The sequence below is a fragment of the Ailuropoda melanoleuca genome, chromosome 16 (genome assembly GCF_002007445.2).
Source record: "Ailuropoda melanoleuca isolate Jingjing chromosome 16, ASM200744v2, whole genome shotgun sequence".
Classification (NCBI taxonomy): domain Eukaryota; kingdom Metazoa; phylum Chordata; class Mammalia; order Carnivora; family Ursidae; genus Ailuropoda; species Ailuropoda melanoleuca.
Genome location: NC_048233.1, coordinates 6,921,422 through 6,928,409, shown reverse-complemented (window position 1 = coordinate 6,928,409; position 6,988 = coordinate 6,921,422). Strand labels below are relative to the sequence as shown.

The 6,988-nt window shown below is 45.6% G+C and overlaps 1 pseudogene; it reads left to right on the top strand.

Moving 5' to 3' along the window:
• The first annotated feature begins 476 nt into the window (after positions 1-476).
• The window catches only part of LOC100464715, a 36,487-nt pseudogene continuing 29,975 nt past the window's right edge, over positions 477-6,988 (top strand).

The window sequence follows — 6,988 nt, the reverse complement described above, 5'->3', positions numbered from 1 at the left end:
GACCTGTATTTTTAGAAGCACCTTCCCCACGCCAGAAATTTCACTGCACCTCGGAAGAACCCAAGCATTCCCATTCCGAAGAGAAAGGACACATACCCGAGACAATGTCTCCACTCCTTTTTCCCTTTTGTGGTTTTCCCAAAATTATTTTAGGTCAACTACCGTGAATCTCTACCCCCTATAACCCATCACCAACCACCTATCCTTTCGACGAGCATTTCAGTCCAACCTGAACCATTGTTTGCCTCAAAAGAGGGACCTTAAGAGGGTAGAGTCTCGGCTGGGTTCAAGGTGCAGGGGCGAGGGACAGAACTAGAACATTTGGCCCCTCCTTCAACGGAGGGACTGAGGCGGGGCCTTGGGCACTGGGAGCCACAGTGCTGAATCCTAGAGCACGGTTGCACTGGCATCTCCGACTGTGGCACATCGCAGCACCACAAAATTGTCTCCGTGTGCCCCAAGGCACATTCGCTCACCACACAGGGCAGTGCTTGCTCTCCACACAGTCATGTCATTGGCTCTGCGACTGGCACTGGTGACACGGACCAACAAGGGCATCAGCTTCGCCATCGTGCGCAACCTGTGCCAGCAGTTCTCAGGGGACCTGGTGTTCACGGCACCTGGTGCTCACGGCGCGGGACAGGATGCGGGGCCAGGCGGCCGTGCAGCAGCTCCAAGCCGAGGGACTGAGTCCCCGCTTCCACCTGCTGGACACCAATGACCTCCAGAGCATCCAGGTCCTGCAGGACTTCCTGCGCAAGAAGTACGGGGGCCTGGATGTGCTGGTCAACAATGCGGGCATCGCATTCAAGCGTAAGGACCCGGGAATGCTTAGGGCAGGAACTTCCCTTATGGGACCACTGAGGATGGGTTGGCACTAATGCCTCAACCACTACTGTGGGGCCCACAGTTCCAGTAGGATCTAGAAGGGCCTCCCTTTGGAAGGAGGTTGAACTGGAGACACAGGTAGAGTGAAAGCCTCTGGGGGGTGCACGAATTTCCAGGGAAAGTACTTTGGCATTGTCATGACTTAATCTCAGGGAGCCAACAGAGATCTTTGTATCTTTCATTCAGTTTGGATCAGAGCCATTAAGTTAATGCTTAACCTAAAGGCAATACACAATGAATTGCAAAGAGAGACACACAGAAATCTCATTGTGGACACTTCTCTTAGCCTCCCCTCAATGGTGCCAACTTACAAAGCTACACATCATCAACACACCAGGAAAATCACATTGGGACGATACCGTTCACTAACCCCAACGTTGCTCAGGTTTCACCAGACTGCAAATGGAAAGAACATTTTATTATCGTCTGATGGAATCTTCTCCGATGGCTACTATTTATTAATTTATTCTCCTCCTCTCCTAACAGATGGTGATCCCACACCCCTTCATATTCAAGCAGAAGTGACCATGAAAACAAACTTCTTTGGTACCCGAGCTGTGTGCACAGAACTGCTGCCTCTAATGAAACCCCAAGGTAAGCCTCATCAGGGGCCCAAGCTGTGCTGTTTCTGGCATGATCTGCCCCTGCCACTCTGTCCCATGTACACACTCAGGCCCCTCTCCCTGCTCAGCCACACCAGCCTGATTGCTGTGTCTTCACCTGGACAGGTGCCCCTCTGCCTCAGGACTCTTACACACTCGTCCTGAAGTCACCAGCGCCCTCTGACCCACTGGTCCCTCACAACTGGCTCTGTCCTTTCCTTCAAGTCTTCATTCAAATCTCTCCTCAGAGAGGCCTTTACTGACTGCATGCCACTCACAGGGGAAATTCCCTGAGGATTCCTTCCTGGACCCTTTCTTCTCCTTCTGCCTGTCTCCCAGGGATTTTATTCAGACTAGTGGACTCCTCCCTCTCCAAACTTCTCAGGATCAGCTAAGAACAGTAGCCTAACTAAAACATTCCCAAATTCCAGACACACGTAGGTCTCTTCCCGTTTCTCCATCTCCTCAGGATGCCCTCTACCCTCTCCCCAAATCCCACCCCTCCAGCCCCCAACCTACACCCCCATCTAAACATCTACATTTCTAAAACAATTATCATTTCCCACATGCACCCTGGTCACAGACCCCACCATCCACTCACCATGAATAATGAGGTCACCATGCCCAGCACCTGATTAGGGACCAGGTCCTATGAGTTGTCCTATGGGCTTTGTCCCCACGCCTCTCCTCCATCCCAGCTCTACAACACACACTCACCTGTCATTTCTGGATCATTGCAACCCTCCGAAGACACGCTGCTTCTTCAGTCTCTTCCTCTCGGGGCATTCTCTGTGCTCTCTGAGGGCTTGCTTACTCCCAAAAGTCCTTCGGGGCAAAGCCCAATCCCTGGGCATCACCTGTAGGCATCTCTGTCATCAGACCTGCCAAACTCCAGGCCCATCTGCTCCCTTCCCCTTCAATGATCTGCACAAAACAAACTCCCAGAATTCCTTGCTTGTCAACTACTGTAATACTTCCCCCACGAGAATGTGATGCGGGGAACCACCACCCTTTCACTACACTCATTAAGACAAGCTGATGATTTTAGAAAGATTAAGGTCTCTGGCTTGAACCAACAACATGCAGGTACACTTGATTCTCTGTTCTGCCCCCGATTCCTCTTCTGTCCTGGAAATTTCTACTTCTTCGAACACTGGCTTCACTGGCATCCAAAGGACAACTCTCAGATGTCACCGACTCCTTCACGTACCACAACACTTGAGTGGGATGGAGTTCCTTGTGCCACCACCACACATCCTACAGGTATTCCCTTAGGAGGCAAAAATGACTTCTGGCCGAGAAATTTTCCTCACTGACTGAACAGCTTCGGTCCATGCTGTGTGTTGGCCTTGGACCAGAAAGAGGAGTGAGTGTTCTCCGCATTTGCTAAGGCAGGTTCTCATCAAACAATTCATCTTGCCTCAGGAAACTAGACTTCCTGAACATGGAAATGCAGGCTATCTTCTCAGTGGGAAAGCAAGGTTTTCTTGCCTTTTGAAATACGAGAGATCTTCCATTAGTTGTGGCTTCTTTTGAAATAGGAGTGTTCTTCCATCCATTGCTGCCATGTTACCAGGACTTTACCCTCTTTGGGGAAACTATCTGGGAGAAATCCTACCTAGGATAATCCAAAGCCAATACTGTCACTCCTCTCCCATACTTCACAACCTAAGACACAAAAACAATCTGAATGACTTCACCAGCTCTCTGTGGGTGCAGAACACATTCCAGAGGCCCAAGTTTGCTCTGTTTTTTGGCAAAGAAGGACAAACAAGACAATTGGAGCCTAAGGACAAGGAGGGATAGCAGATGTTGATTCTTCTTCTTTTTAAATCCTTTCTTCAAAAAAGATTTTTTCTTAAATAGTTGACACATACACACACACACACACACAAAAGTAAGAATCTACAACCACAAGGTGCCCACTACCTTCTTAACCAGGTAGTCAGTATCTAGGCCGTATATCCCGTCCCATATTCCATGGCTTTCCCATCCCATTCCTCCAAATTCATAGTCCTGAATTTGAAGGATACCCTCTTTAAAGTCATTAACTGCTGTTCTTCCCTTTTCTCTTAATCTTTTTTATTTTTTTAAAGATTTTTATTTATTTATTTATTTATTTATTTATTTATTTATTTGACAGAGAGAGACAGCCAGCGAGAGAGAGAACACAAGCAGGAGGAGTGGGAGAGGAAGAAGCAGGCTGCCAGCGGAGGAGCCTGACGTGGGGCTCGATCCCAGAACACTGGGATCACACCCTGAGCCGAAGGCAGATGCTTAAGGACTGCGCCACCCAGGCGCCTCTCCCTTTTCTCCTTAAATTATACCATGCTCTTATTTGAAAAAGATATTAAGGTATACTCATGTCTAAGGAATCGAGCAAACATTTGAAATCTGAATACTCTTGTCCATCAGATATTAGCTAAAGTACTAGGAGGAAATACAGACTTGTTAAGGCTACACTTACGAAGGAAGCTTAAAGAAGATGTTCTCCATCTTCATTTGAGAAGGTACTGCTTTGCTACATCCTGTACTCTGAAAAACCACTAGAGGCCTTGGATGGGAAAATTACAATACTAAAGGTATCTCTCTCTCTCTCTCTCTCTCTCTCTCTCTCTCTCTCACACACACACACACACACACACACACACACTGCCATATTGTGGTTCTAGAAAGGATAGGTGGCTGGACATTTCTAGATGTCATGTGCTAGGCATTTAATATTTTGTCCCCATTCAGAATATGGAGGAACAATGCATCTCAAGGTTGCTGACTGAGGTCATGTGGCATCCAAATTAATGATTCTTCCCACTACTCAAGATTCTCAAGTATCTTTCACTAGAATGAAATCTTATCCAATCAGGCAAGAGAAACAGAAAATAAAAGGACACAGATTGACTGGGGCACATGTCTTCCTCATTGCAGGGTCCTCAGTCACCTCAGGGAAAACCACAAGAAGCACTTTTTAAAACCCTGAAGTGTTATGTGAAAATCCCTTGTCATCCAGACACTTAACAACTGCTACCCTTGATATTAGAAAAGATGAATCTTCCAGGGAAGGTGATTAATGTTGAATCATCAAAGGTCTTGAGAACTAGCTGTGGACTTACTGCCTGCGAATGGCCTTGAGAATCAAGTAATGCACTTGAAGTTGTGACCCCTGAGGAGATGATGTCTAAAATACCCAGATCACTGTTGCTCTGCTTTAGAACAGTGAGATTTGGAAACTGAGAAAGTTCCTAAAAAATACGTCCCTGGTCACATACAAAGTAATGGTCTGGATAAACTGTAAGCCCAACACACACCCCACTGCCACCAGTCCAAGGGTCCTTTTTAACTTGGGGGATGTGCTTTCCACAGTGACTATGAAAGGGCAATGGTTTTACACACTACCTCACACACAGTGTCACACACTCACTCAGAGTCACTCACACTCACATACAGTCTCTGTCTCTCTTACACACTCACACGTACTCACACACCCTTAGCACAAGGTCATCGGGATGGCCCATACAGTTCTTAGCACATAGGTCACATACCTTCCAAGTCAGAGTCTCTGAAATACCCCTTGAACCATGAATACACCTGAGCCAAAATGTCTGGATCAGAGTCTTTGCTATGGAAGCTCCACAAGTTGTTCCTGCTTCCTGCACCTGTGTTTCCTGTTCTGAGCTGTCAGTCCAGAAGGGTCTACAGTCTCACCCAGTTCTAAGAAGGAGCCCCCAGGTAGCCACCCTGCCCCCTTGGGGATGTGGTCCCTGGGTGGGACAGGCGTGGGGAAGAGGGACTGGTTGCAGCATCCACATCTAGGAATTTACCTACAGAAACCTTGTACTCCCGTAAGACTTTCCTCATATACACGGGTCAATACTTTCACAGCTGGTTCTAGACTTCCTGAGATAGACAATTCAGAATAGAAAAGAAGTCATCACTTCATTACAAACAGTCTACAGAAAGTTAGAGTTTCTCCATCTACTGTCTCCATTACAAGTACTTAGGAAAATGGTCCCGAGTCCCTGTGAGTAAAGGCAGCTGCCTTTCTGGGATACCAGTGACCCAGTGTGGGTCCCTCTGTCCCATCTTGTTTTACTTCACACACATCTGTGTTTTGTACTTTTGAATCATGAATATGTATTTTTCCTATTGTGAGACAGGCAGACAATATTTTTGAAAATAAATCTAACTAATGGTAAGTAATATATATTTGAGAAGTACTCACTAAAACATTTTTTAATTTAAATTCAAGTTAGTGAATATATACTGTAGTATTGGTTTGAGGAATAGAATTTAGTGATTCATCACTTACATACAACACTCATTGCTCATCCCAACAAGTGCCCTCTTTAATGCCTTTCACCCATTTAGTCCATCTTCGGACCCGCCTCCCCTCCAGCAACCCTCAGTTCTCTATATTTAAGAATCTCTTATGCTTAGCCTCCCACTCTGTTTTTATCTTATTTTATTTTTCCATCTCTTCCCCTATGTTCATCTGGGGTTTTTTTTTCATAAATTCCACATATGAGTGAAATCATATGACACTTGTCTTTCTCTGACTGACTTATTTGGCTTAGCATAATACGCTCTACTTCCATCCATGTTGTTACAAATGGCAAGATTTTATTCTTTCTGATGGCTGAGTAATATTCCATTCATCAACTGATGGACACTTGGGCTGTTTCCATAATTTGGCTATTGTTGATAGTGCTGCTATAAACATTGGGGTGCGTGTGCCCCTAGCAATCATCATTTTTGTATCCTTTGGATAAATACCTAGTACTACAATTGCTGAATCATAGGGTAGTTCTTTTTTTAACTTTTTGAGGTACCTCCAGACTGTTTTCCAGGGCATCTGCACCAGTTGCATTCCCACCAACAGTGCAAAAGTGTTCCCTACTCTCCCCATCCATGCCAACATTTGTTCTTTCCTCAGTGGATAATTTCAGCCATTCTAACAGGTATGAGGTGGTGTCTCATTGCAGTTTTGAGTTGTATTTCCCTGACGATGAGTAATGTTGAGCATCTTTTTATGTCTGTGTTAGCCATCTAGATGTCTGCTTTGGAAAAGCATCTATTCATATCTTCTGCCCATTTCTTATGGGCATATTTATTTTTGGGGTGTTGAGTGTGATAAGTTCTTTATCAATTTTAGATACTAACCCTTTACCAGATATGCCACTTGCAAATATCTTCTCCCATTTCCTTGGTCACCTTTTCGTTTTGTTGATTCTTTCCAGCTCTCTGCAGAAACTTTTTGCCTTAGTAATCAGAGGGGGGAATGAAACATGAGAGACTATGGACTGTGAGAGACAAACTGAGGACTTCAGAGGGGAGGGGGGGGGAAGGGGATAGCCTGGTGATGGGTAGTAGGGAGGGCACGTATTGCATGGTGCACTGGGTGTTATACGCAACTAATGAAGCATCAAACTTTACATCGGAATCTGGGGATGTACTGTATGGTGATTAACACAATATAATAAAATAAAATCCAAAAAAAAAAA